This window comes from Athene noctua, chromosome 13 (genome assembly GCF_965140245.1).
Source record: "Athene noctua chromosome 13, bAthNoc1.hap1.1, whole genome shotgun sequence".
Lineage (NCBI taxonomy): Eukaryota > Metazoa > Chordata > Aves > Strigiformes > Strigidae > Athene > Athene noctua.
The window spans coordinates 1,954,954-1,969,146 of NC_134049.1; positions in this window are offsets into that span (position 1 = coordinate 1,954,954).

The window sequence follows — 14,193 nt, forward strand, 5'->3', positions numbered from 1 at the left end:
AGGGGGGAGGGACTCTGGATAAGGGGGTGTGGGGATAGGATGAGGGGGAACGGGTTTACATTAAAAGAGAGTAGATTAAGAATAGATCTAAGGAAGAAATCCTTCCCTGTGAGGGGGTGAGGCCCTGGCCCAGGTTGCCCAGAGAAGCTGTGGCTGCCCCCTCCCCGGCAGGGTTCAAGGCCAGGTTGGACGGGGCTTTGGGCAACCTGGGCTGGTGGAAGGTGGCCCTGCCCGGGGCAGGGGGTGGCACTGCATGGGCTTTACGGTCCCTTCCAACCCAAACCAGTCTATCATTCTATGGATCCGTTCTTATATCATAATAGTTCGAGCTAATCCGGTTGGGGTGGTACCAAACTGGGGAGATCTGACAGGATTTAGTCAACCTGTCACAGAAACCGCACCAGCTGCCTTCAGCCGCAGCCACGCGCGGCACCGCCCCGCTCCCCCCGAGGCTCCTTCCGAGGGACCCCGAGCCGGGGGGACCCTGACCTGGGCCCTCCTGACCTGGGGGACCCCGAGCCGGGGCCACCCCGAGCCGGGCGGAGCGCAGAGCGCGGCCGCGCCGCTCCCCGCGCGCCCCCTGCCGGCAGCGCGGCGGCCTCGCCCGGCCCGGCCGCGGGGAGCGGCTCCGCGGGGTGCGGGCGGAGCGGCGGCTCCACTGGACCCGGGGCGAGCTCTCCCCCCTACAGCTCTGAACAGAATTTCTGGTCTACTGAAAACAGAGGAACGCGCCGACCATCGCCTCGCCACCCCCGTTTCTTTGGAAGCGCCCACAGAGCTGCAAAGATAGACTTCTCCATACAAGATTATTATTTTTTTTTACAGAGTGATTATTTTCTTTGCAGTAAATCTCTGTGTTTTCGTCTAGAAAGACGACTTTATAATAACAGGATAAAATAGAAAATTATTCACAAGATACAAATCTTTATATTTCCCAAATGGAACCCACCTGGGAGCAGTTTGAGATTCTTTCAGATGACTGCAGTTTTAGAGCGTCTGGAGTTACGAAGGCCAAGGCCATTTCTTACTCTGCACTAAAAGTTTTCCAACACTGTCTCCTTAAACCAATTGCCAGGGTTATAAAATTATTGTTTGAATTCTGTTAAGTGAAGTAAACCCACTTTTGAAATTTTTAAAATAGCAATTAACAGGAAACAGGCAAACGATTTCAAAACATGGTAACACCTGCCCCACAGCGGCAATTTGAACAAGCGGGCTGTGATTTCCAAAGGAATCACAGGATGGGATCACAGTGAAAAGCAAATATGGAGGTGGGGGGTGAAGCCCAACAACAACTAAAAGAAAAAAAAAAAAAAAAAAAAAAAATCAAGGCCAATAACTAAGCATATTTCAGGAGGAGGAAGGGAGCTTTCTCCCTATCTGCATATATCAAGCATCCAAAGTCATAATATTATGCATTTGAAGTAGTAACTTATGAGCAACTTTATGTTACTCCTGAAATTTATCCCCCCCATTGTGTTCTTATGACCATTTTGTTCATTACTGCCCTCTAGGAACGTGCCCATTCTACAGACTATTTGATTTTCTTGTCTAGCAAAGTAGAATACTTGCTAAAGAATTTTTTTAAATCAAGAATCTGACTCAGTTGCCACTTTTCATGTAAGGAACTGGTTTTTGGTCTGATGCTCTGCTTTCTATTATTGTGTCCCTTTATGTTTTGCCATAATTACAACTTTTTCTACAGTAACTGATCTCTTACAAATATTAGTATTAAAAGATTAAACTCTTAATTAATCACAGAAAAGACAGTATTTCTGTATTGAATCTGACTACTTCTTCTACTAAACTATCTCTGATTCTGGAAGGAAACACCAAAAGTTTTGGCAAAATATTAATCTTCCTTATCCTTCCACAACCACAGTTTAACTGGCTAGTTGTGCAGCTTAGTACTTCATGCAGAAGAATATGATGATCTTTACTGAAATTCCTGTAAAATGGTCAAGGACTCACATAAGCATTATATTTCTACTTTTTTTTTTTCCTTTTATGCTAAAACTTTCCATTATCAGCTGCACTATGCAAATACTTATTTTTACTCTCTTAAAGTTACAGATAAACTTATTACTGGTGCTATTGACAGGAAAGTAAATTGAACTGAGAGTAACATAATTTGCCCGCTTTTCACATTTGCCCCGTTACACAAGTCAATTTTTATTATTCCCTCTTAAAAGTAATTTATTTCTATTGATTCTCTGCACCTTGGTTCAAGATAAAATAACCCTTAAAATATGCAAGTGCATGAGACTTTCTGGGACCGTTCCTGTCTCAGGTCTTCAGTATATGCATTCTAGTCCCAGCTGAGGAACTGACTGTTACCCTCAACCTGGGGGTTCAAGTTTCTTTGATCCAAGGTCTCCTCAAATACAGTCCCAGTGTATGACCTTGGCTGAGTTTTACTGAGAAAGCTGTAACTACGATGTGAGCAGGACAAGGGTGCAAGAGGGCGGGGAGACAAAAAAAAAAACAAACCACAAAACAAAGGGGAGAAAAAAGCAGCTCAAGGATTTCAGAGGTAACATCCTGGTGTAACAGTTGGAATAGATGGTTTTCAAGGTCCTTTCCAACCTAGATGATTCTGTATAAACAGCTATATAAAAGGGGAGAAGAGAGAGAATCTGAAGATGGCCATTCAATATCAGCAAGGATCAGCCCATTGCAAGGGGAGGCAGAGGCACCCCTTCCCTGCTTTCCCAGCCCAGTGGAACATGAAAATAAACAGAAACGCTCCATCTTATTAGGGCGATGCACATACAGATGATTAGCTTAGAAACTTCCTAATCCTAGCTGGCTGTTGTTCATATTAAGAAATAAATGGTTGCTCTGGACCCTTAAGTCGTATTTACCCTGCTTGCAGAGTCTCTTTGCATATAGAAATGCTCACTGGAACAAAAGTGACCTAGAGTGGGAGAGTTACAGCATCTCCATTCCTCAGTCGTACACTCAAATTCAAGTATATACTAAACAGCACTAACTAAAAGTAATCTCAAGACTTGCCATGAGTGGCAGCAGCATGGACAGATTCAGCAGTAAAGAGCACACCACCAAACGGGAAAAGAAACATTTCTTCAGTAGTGAATGAAAACAACAAATCCCACTAATTTGAAAATGGGGAAGGAGTGTAGTCACACGAGAGATCCGTAATGATGAAGTAGGAACACTAAGGCAGGTGCTGCAAGAAGTTGAATGGTTGCAACAACCCTGCTCACAGTGCCGGGGCTGCCAGAGCAGAGGGTTCCACCACTTCAACCTGGAAGCAAGGGAATTTGTTCCCCTGGAGCTTTTTTTCCCCTGAGCCTTCTCTCTCTAGCCTAAGATTCCACCAGTATACTTCATTAGCTTTCCAGTGTACGACCTGCCATTCTCTGTGCAGGATTCCGAGTTCAGCACTGCTCCATTCTAGCTGCTCGCAGCTCTCTCCCCTATGCCCGATCTCCCACTGATAGGATTGCTGCTTGTCCCACTATTTCTCTCTCCTCGGCCTGGGATTTCTTTCCCTTTCTTGCCATCACGAGAGGGATTCTGTCAATCCTTATAATTAACAACTCCAACTCTCTCTAACATAATAGATTCTTGCTTTCACAATCCTAACTATTCATCTCCAGCACGTTCAGTGCACTCCAAAAGCCAGCTTTTGCCTCCACAGAACAGTGCCCTTAAAGGACAGCCCAGCTGATTCATACTGCCTGGCTTATTTTTCCTATTTTATGTGAAGCACACATTCTCACTTGTCAACTTTCTCTGATAAGAACCCTGTTGAGTTTCACAGTCTTCCAAACGTTACCTCAAGTGTTCACAAAACGCTCTGCAGTTCAATTACAAATATGCTTCAGGAGCTGTATAATTCTATAGCACATTGATATAGCCACAGGCTACCAATAAAACCAGTAATAAACCATTTAACATGAGTCCAAAGACAACCTGCAAATTGCTATAACATGGTTACTCAAAATAGATATTGAAACAGGCGGAAGGGAAAGAATGTTAACAGTGGTCCCTTTTTGAACTCTGAAGCAAAGGAGAGAATTGAAGTTTAATTGTGAAAGAGAGTATGTGATATTCCTGTTTGTTGATTTTCTTTTATGACAGTCAGGAGAGGAAGCTGAGGTTTCTTACCCTCTATTGTGAATCATGATATCTCACTTTCTGAAGAGGAAAGCAAAGTGATCATTCTTTTTATGACCTTGCCTAACAGAATCTGCAAATAATGGTGCAGCAGCTCATAAAGGTTTCTCCCAGGGTCTATCATTCTTAGTACGTTCAATTAATTGAAAAAAACAATTTTTAACTTTCACATTGATTTAAAGGAGTGGGGGAGAATAAATCATGAAATACCTAAACTCACAATACCAAAGAAAGATTTAAGTTAAAATAAGCCTTCAAGTTAACTGTAGCTTTAATCAGATGAAAGAAATCTCCATTTTCTTTTCTTCAGAATTTTACTGACTTTATGATTCATTTTTCCCCGGAAAACTTTCAGAGGAAATCATTCCAGAAAAAAAACAAATATGCTAGTGAGTTTACTTTAAAAGATAGGAAATAAAAGAAACAAAAGCAGGTTTTTGGTCAAAGTTGAGCTAAGTGTGATTTTATCTTTTTACATAGCATGTATCCTGCACAAAAGCCATGAGACGTGAAAAACAAGGTGGTGGAATAAATTTTACCTTAAAACATAACCCCATTATAATTAAATCTGTGCTAGATAATTTACCACAGGGCAGTGTAAAACTTACAATAGCTTCCATACAACTACCAGCTACATTTATTGCTTTTTATTTCTTTCCTTCATGCCTCTAGTATGAGAGTTGTTACCCTGACTGATGAGCTGAATTTCTAATCCAGCCTCTCTACCTAGAACCACGTACTCCAGGCTGCAAGCAGGATCAAGTCATGCATGATTTTGGATGTCATGAATGAAGATGAAGCAAATCTCATGTGGTCTCTCTGAGGAAATAACTGATGCTGTTTGCAAGCACTGTACTCCTTGGCCACGACACAAGTGAGATACATTCTGGAACTTCTGCCTTGATCAGTGAATCACCTTTTGTCAAAGGAAACTTTCCAAATACCGCTTTTTGAAAGACTCAAGGGCAACGATGAAATGATCTTAGAACTTTTAGTCCGATCTCCCTATGTTGTTCTTTTTACCTTCTTTATGTAAACTCAAACAGTTCAGATACGAGATAGCTGAGATCATTTGTACCATAGAAGTACAACTGCTTAATATAACCAATCAGTACTTTTCTTCACATAATTAATAATGAAACAGAGTAATTCCTAAAGAAAAGACATTCCAGAAAGTCCTTTAGCTTCCTCAAAACAGCCATTAACATTCTAAACCATTGTCAAAAATATCATAAAGTTGACAAACTTGCACTGGTATTAAATTCATTTAAAAGAAGGTGAACTTCAACATTTCTTCATTTTTGAAATTGTCAGTTTGTCACTTGTTTGAATATTTTTAAATATTTAATCTTTAAAATAAATTCACACAATTTTAAGAAATGCAGCTTGTTTGCTGACAGTCGTTTAGCTCAATATGCTGATGGTCACTTCAATACTATGATTACTTTTGAATTGCATCAGGACACAAAATATCTATTATTATAGATATCTATCATTAACACTTTCTGACGCACTTGCACACAAAATATTACTTGAAACACAGGGTTAAAAAATTGTTAAACTGAAAGACTGATTTTAAAAAAATTGCAATTACTTAGGGCCTATTAAAATCTTTGAAAGGGAAGATTTGCATTAGTCTCATAGGTCCATGGTTCCAAAACAAAGAATGATTTCTGCTTACCCAGTCCTAAATTCCCATTGCTGTCACTGTGTAATATCTGCTTTCGTATTAGTTTATCAAGCTTTGCTTCTGAGTAAGACAGTAAATCAATAGTGCTGACAGAACTAAGCTACTGATAACTTCTGTGTTACTGATCACCACTGCATCCCTCACATAGTAACCATGAATCACAAAGAACAGCATAAGAACAATCCACAGTGAATATTTAATTCTAATCTTTTTTTTTTTTTAAATATTGGAACTCACTCCAATATTTTTTGATTTAATGGCATAAACTGTGACATACAGATGTGCTACACATAGGATTAGTAGCTCAAGAGGTAAACTGACATACACAGCTGGTGTGGGAGGAGGAAAGGGGAAAATCCATTTCATTGTACTCAAGGCTGATGCTGAGTTAAAAGAAAAAACCCTCTAAATGCATCTTTTCGTAATTATTACCAGTACTCCACAGCACTTCTTCCAAATCTGTTAGAGAACTAAGGCCAAGTAACAAAAGCCCAGTTCATCACTGTGTCTAGCAGTACAGTGAACATGAAAGTGAAATACAGATAACTAGGATTGGATTATTGTAAAATAATTCTGGTTTGGATTTTTGTTTTTTCATTGATAAGCAGAGTAACAATTAAAGGACCCTATCTAGTCCTGCACTGTCCTTTTAAGAGCTATTAATTCCCAATATGCAGTTGAAAATCAAAAGGTGTCCATTTCCCCTTACTATCGTTTCCATTACCATGGAAAAATCCTAATATAACGTTCAGTCACATAGAATTAGGATTTAAATACTGTTTAGATTAAGGTTTCCTCCCCCTTTTAGATCTACATCTCTCCCTGCAAGTCAGCTGAGCCCTTCAAGAGCTGTGTTTTCAGTCTCCAGTGTCCCAGGTTTCTACTAAATGTAGAATTAGAAGCATCTGAAGACCAAAGTTTAACACAATTTACAATGAACAAGTAACTCAAGATTTAAGTGACTCTTTAAATATTTATAGAATTTTTCCACTTCTTTTCAAAGAGAGTTCCACATGAGATATTTGCTTACATCTCCCATCTACCTGAACTTCAAACTGTTTAAAGACTTAACAGTAACTTAGTTACGATCTCTCGGTTGGACTAAATGATCTCCAGGGTCCTTTCCAACCTAGATGATTCTGTGATTCTCAGCCCTAACCTGATCCTAGATTAACTGCTGAGCAATCTGTCCTTATTTCAGTGTGGTGAGATATTTTGACGATTTTGCTACAGAAAACAATTCAACGGCACAGTGACAACCCAAGATTCCAGCTCATTGGATGGGGTTCAACTAGTATTTGCCCAAGATTAAGCGGTATTTCCAAAAGGCCTACACACAAATGAAATGGGAAGATGACATTTCACTTTTTTCATAGGTCACCGCACACACTAAAGACATAACTTTTGTCTTTCTCAGAAGTTATCATCAGTAGTTTTGCAGTACTGTCAAGACTGGAAGGCAAATGATGGCATTCTTTTTCTGTACTTTTACTTTCCAATTAAGACACAAATCCCCTCTAAGCTAGCTTTCTCCTGTATAACACACTGAGTAGTGAGCAGGAGCAGTTTTTAATGCACGATATATTTACTAGACTTTGAGGAGTTAACATCCCAAGTCTCACACAACTTGTCTCAAGCTTCTTTCAAAATACCAATCTGAAAGATCTGCGTGAAATAACTTTCACTTAAACTCTGTACAGTGAAGACAGCTGCTTTATAAGCACTGTTTCAAAGCTCCTGGTTCCTTTTAAATACTTCAATTCTTTTAAAGCAATTGTAGACAAGCAAAAACCACTAAGAAAATGCCCAATGCCACGCCTAAAAAAGCCCATTCAATGACAAAAAGATAATGACATGTTGTTGCTTTTAACTTTTTTTTTTTTTTTTATCCAGAAACAAAGATTTCTTTTTTCTTTCCTTTTTTTTTTTTTTTTTTTTTTTTTAAGTACTGGCATTGCCTCATGGAGAGCTCTGGGGGTGCTTCTCCAGTGTACACTCTCTTGGATGGCTGGTTACCTCAGCTTAGGCACAGGACTTCTTCCTGCTTTGACCAGTGATATTCACCGATCTCTTTTCATGGGAAAGAAAAAATGTTTATTTAAGGCAGTGATGCCAGACTTACAGCAACTGGATTCAGTTCCTGCTATATGTACAGCTTCCCTGCCACATCCAGCCCTTGCAGAGAGACCGAGGATTCCGATGGAGGCTGCCAGGGTGGGGGGAACAGCTTTGTCCTGAGGACAGTAACTGCACTGCAAGGAAGAGCCCCGCAGAGGGACTGTGCAAACCAAACATTACCAGCAGCCAAAGTTGAACAGTTTAATGCAAAAAAATGGAATTTTAGGAGCTGGATTATTAGGTTCCCTTCCTTTAACCAGAAGTGGCACACAACTAACATGACAGATAGTACTGCTGAACAACCTGGGCAAAACCACGAAGTCGGAATTCCAAAGGTTCATATGATGCAATGGTTTGTGCAGTTTAGGGGCAACCATAAGAAAGAAAATACTTGGTACCATTATAGACCACATAAACATCAAGTGATCATAATAATTTCCCTTAATTATCACACGAATAAAAAAAAGTCTGTTTAGGCAGCGGTATTATCAGCAGAACTCAAAGATTTTTCTAGGAAAAAGTATTAAAATGACATTCTTAAAATTGAATTAAGAATTTCTATTAAATATTGAAGTACTGATGTTTCTCAGTATCAGAAGTTATTCAGAAACTGATGTCTGAAGTTACAGTTTCTGGATTAATGTGCAACACAGATATGATGGCCTAACTACAATCATTTCTCATGCATCTAAAGAAAGTTTCAGAGTCTCATCCTTTTTCTGTTTAGAAGAAAAACATCCAGAGGTGAGGGAACCACACAGATTTAAGAACCAATGGAAGGAATTGTGCCTACTATCAGAAACTCAGCAGTCACATCCTGAGATCTTGCTCTAACTGAACAGCAGTTTACATGAACTAGAAACCTTATATTAAATTCTCCCTCCATCTGAAAAAAAAAAATCTTTAAAGTACATTAACACATCAGTAGTTTTAAGAGCAGCTCTTACCTTCTGAATCGCCCTGACCCATCTTGCTTTTGCAAAATTACTTCCATCAGCTTGATCTTTATTGCTCCTGGAGAAAGGGGGGGAAAAAAGTATTCAGACCAGGAAAGTGTGAAAAAAAAATTAAAAGTGCTCCGATAAGTCTATGGTCGAGCAGCTCAAAGTCAGCTAGAACCATCATCCATCTCCTCTGTATATAGAATCCTCTAAATATTAGAAAATATTAGCTCTGTGGAAGTTACTCTTAATCTGAAGTTATGAAAACGTATTCTGGTAATCAGCATAAGGGCAACTTTACAGTTCGTAGGAGAAGTGTTGATCCAAAGTCACACACTTCCATCCTCCTACTCAGTATGATAAACTGTTCTGTTAAGTATTGTTTCAGTGAGTGGATTCACAAGTGGTTTTGCTTTGTCAACATTAAATCCAAACAAGCTATGCAAAATAATAAAGGAATAAACTTCATTATGATCTATTTAGCCGTCAACATGGAAGATTTATTTTATTCTTATCTGATGAATGACATGACACCATGAGCTGGATCAATATATGTTGCAGGGGTTGACCAGGTTAAAGACAATCATCTAATGTATTTTTCCATTATTTACATCTGTTTTCAACTCCAGTCCACTTTTTCTAAAAGTCAAATAAAAGTAACAATGGAAGAAAATCTGATATCCCTATTTCAAACAGCTTTACTGCTCTCCTAGAATTTGAATGTTAAAATCAAATATAACAAGTTACAAATATTTTTTAAAGTTTCTATAATTCATATTTTGTCTAATTTTCATTACAACTGAAGATAAGTGTAGATAAAGACATCTCTCTCCCATCTTTTCCCAACTACCCTGACACTCTAATTAGGCTGCTAGTTGATAAAATAAAACAGAATGTTTACAGTGAAAAGTCCCCAGACCTGATGGTGATTTGACTGTAAAATTAGAACCAGCATACATATAGTTGATTCAGTATACAGGGAAAAATAAGCAGACACTAGATAACAACTACAGGAAAACACATGGCAGGATCTCCATATGCTGATTTTCTCTGCTGTAATGAAATATTTAACTGCAGTTCTGAAACAATTCCCATCTATCCAGGCATTCTGAAGCAATTAAGGTACGTTCAAGCAGAGAAGACTGGCTCATATTATCCCCTCTGGATTACAGGGGGTTCCATTAATTCTGAGTATACTGGCTGGAAAAGATGTGATCCCTGCCTCTTATTTATTAACAGGATATAAAAGAGCATTGGTAAAGGAATGAATTTCCTGATCGTAGTGATTTGTAAATCAGGGTTACATGGTCTTTGATATCAAATGGCCCAAGAAGAGAAGAAAACAACAAAAACAAACCATAAAGAGAGAGGAAAAAAAAAAGGAAACTTTTACATTTTCTCACTAAAGGCATATCCTTTTGAGACACAGAGCTAACACCATCACCAAAGACTTTGTAAACTGCACTAAAGGAGTTAATGAGAAGACATTCCGGAACCATTTATACCTCTCAAGGCCTGGAATAAAGCTGTACAGGGAAGGTAAAAACAAACCCAAAACACAACATCCCCATGAAAAAAACATCACAATAAAAACTTACATTTGATCAGATAATCATCATGAACAGAACTCCAACAAATCCATGAAATAAGAGTCAGTTATGCAACTGCTTGCCCCCAGCACACAGAAGTTGTGCAGTTGCACAGACCAATTATAATGAGGTTTCATTATTCAGCTATCGCACCACACCTGTGAAGAACATTAGTTCCAGCTGAAAAATGCTAATTCAGTTCATGGCGATTAGGCACAGGTTAAAATAATTAAAATAATTAGTGTATCACTCTTGCAAGAATTTAAGTAATTCAAAAGAGACTGCCTTTTTCAGTAAGTTTAAGTAGCAAAATAAAAGTATACAGTAAAATTCTATAGGTAATACAATCTACAGAGGACATTAGCAGCCTGTCTACTAAGTAAAGGTGCAGTGTATTTCTGTCATACTTCAGTGATATCCCCAGGTCCACACATTGCTACTTAATTATCTTGGAGTTTTGGAATAGTGCTCTTTTATTTGAGGAGAAAAATGTTCTCTCCGATAGGCACAGCTGAGTGCACATGATGCAAACTAAGTATGAAGAGGCTTGTCTTCCCCTGCCCTCATCTCTGAAGCGGTATGTTTTTAAGTTCAGCCTTTTCCCTTTCAAAATCTATCCACTTTTTTTTTTTATTCTAAGGTAAACCAGTCAAGTGACACTAGTATTCAGTCCACCCCATCCTGCAGCTGTTAACTAGACTGGAAATACTAGGTAACAATTAACCTTAGGAATTATTAGGGTACTTAACCTCAAGGTCAGGTGGAGAGATGCCTGTCAATGTTCAGTCAGAAGGAACAGTGAAAACCAACTTCCAGTTAAGGCAGAGAAAGCAAGTAGGGTCAAGAGTATTCTTAAATTTTGAGACATAGTGTAGGCAGGCAGACAAAAACTTTTAACTGGTTTGGAGCACGTGCAGGAAGTCATCGGTCTGTGATCAGACTGCTGAGCAGTGCAGACAGGTAAGGGGGTTCATTACACTGGGAATTAGGATACACTTCTCCTCGTGCCACATCACTCACCACAGACAGACACAGTAGATGCAGCTTTTTAGCTGCCCGCTTCCTGCTGACACTGATTGGTTCAGTTTTGACCACAAATGATTGTTAAATTTCTGTTCCAATCCGTTACAAGTAATCAGCTACCTGGCAGAAAACAGTTTCTCAATACTGAACCAAGTCTCCAGCAGAATGCAGTTTACAGTCAGTCTGAGTAGCAGACCACCAGCTACTGCTGGGAATTATCTGTGCTCTAACTGAACTATGTACAAGAAACATGTTTTCTCCCAGGCTAATACATTGCTATAATTTTTTGAAATAAAGAACATAAGCAATAACAGGAGAACTTCACACAGGCATTGAATCAGAAAATAAGGGAATCATAGCTGATAATTAGACGAGTGTTAATTCCCCATGGTAGCAACCAAAAAGCTTGGAACCAAACAAGACAAATGCCTTAAGAGTGCCTGAAAGTCAGAGTGATTCACTGTTCTTACAACATAACGTCCAGCTGTGGTCTCCGAACCAGTGCAGTTCACAACAACAACAAGGGGGAACTAGAAGAGGAGCCTCATAATGAGAAGTCCAGCAATATTCAGATATAACAAGTTGAGCGAGCAGCCTAGGTCAAGTTCTGATGCACTGTGCATCAAACTCAGCAGGCCTCCACGTGTCCTAGCCAAAAGGATCAAAATAACCAATCTTGTTGAAATTTGCCAACAAAAGACAGTTACGTGCAAAGGAACGCACAGGCTAGATAAAGGTGAGGGCTGTTCAGTCTGCTTTACCAGAAGCTAAGGATTTTTAATAGGAAAGAGAAGTTACATTGACACTTTTATTTAATAGATGTTTTCCCTCTCAATTATGTTGCCCAAATACATTAAAATTCATCTAGTATTTCAATGACGATTTGCATTTTCATGGCATTTGTAAAATTAAATCTCACTACAGACTTCACTGTAAAGCAGTTAATTATATAGCAGTTGCAGTGTGGCCACATACAGGCAAATAATCACCTCCTCTGAATGCTTATTTGCTTGTAACAGGCCATCCTGAACATCTGCATTGATTTCTAACTATTCGTCATTAATGTTGATTTTGTCAGCTTTGAATGTAACAGGAAACAAACTATGGAAGAAAAATTGAAATAATTACACTCTCTCATGACATATTACGATGTTTTTTAATCAGCAATTTCCACTCCTCACTAGCAACAGTCATGCTGGAACTAACATCTTGTGCTTAAATCAATCTCTAATGGACAGATCAGGCAGAGTTGTGCTTGGGTAGTGTGTTACCACAAAACTGAGCTTTGTGTTTTATTTGTCTTTAAAATGCTTTTTCATGAAGTTCTGATAATGATTGTTCTTGTAAGAAGAGGATAAGGATGCTGATGGTAATTTCTGGTTGTTTGTTGCATTCTTTTACAGTTCAGAAGGAGGATAGGAAAATAAAGACAACAAACAGCTTCTGTGTTCTTTAGAATACTGAAAGGAGCACTTTCAGTACATTTCTCAAGCTGTAACTTCTGAAACAGGCACGGTTTCATGTGCATTGGAGGCATATGATAAATTCATAAGATATTTGAAGCTTTTGGGGGAGTATTTTTGCATCTGTCTTTCACTGAGACTGTAGCAGCACAAGTTCTTTGGGAATATTTCTGTTGGTGCAGAAGATAATAATATTTCACTAGATGCAGAAGTTTCTACCACAGGCTTGCACATCAGGCCAAAGTGACATCAATCATACTACAGACACCTGGGCTACAATAAACTTGTCCTTGCTACAGCACCTGCCAGGAGATTATCTGAAGCTGACTGCACTGAAACAGTTTCCAGCTGAAAGCAGCTTTTCATCACCAGCTTTCAAGTCAAGTCATACACTTAGTAGAAGGGAACATTATTCTTACTGGAAACTATCTGGGATGTGAAACTACAAAAATGGTATCCCATTAAGGATTATTGTACTATAAAGCTATCATTCAACTTTAACTAATTTCATAGGCCTCAATTATACAGTACAGATAAAAGAATCAGGATAAACATGAAGAAGCTGTGCAATAAGTAGCAGTTTAGTAAAACACTAGGAAGAACGGTAGGCAGTACATGTCCATCTTGATAAAACTGCAAAGGAGAATTAAGTGAGCTAGGCTTTCTACAGCTATATCACAGTAAAATTTTACAGTAATTTTTGTTTTAAATTGGACTATACTTTTTTTCTTTTGCATTTGATTTTTACCACATCTTGTGATTTTGATTTTAGTATACTTAGTGGCATGCCAATAAGCAACAGCTCATATTTTTCCCTACATGCTATAGAACAGTAGCTTTGAAGACAAATTCTGGTTTTATAAAGTGTGATGAGACAGTAAATCCACATCTTACAAAGTAACGTCCAAGTTTTTCTATGGATACAAGAATACTACAAGGCAGTCTAGCTATCTGAGAAATTCTCTCAAGGTGCATTATCTCTTCAGTGCTGCAATAGCTACATTAATTGTTTCCCAAGTGCAAGATATTTATCAGAACAAAAGCACATGCAATTAGGACAGAAGCTGATTGACAAGACCAAAGGCTATCAGAGAAGAGAGATGACACAGAACAACACATGTTGGTGTGAATAAGACTGGCAAAACATTGTTCTGCTGTCCAACAAAGTGCCAGCTTCTAATCAAGCTTCCATCTGTCAAAGTGCCATCTTCGACCGTTCCCAGACA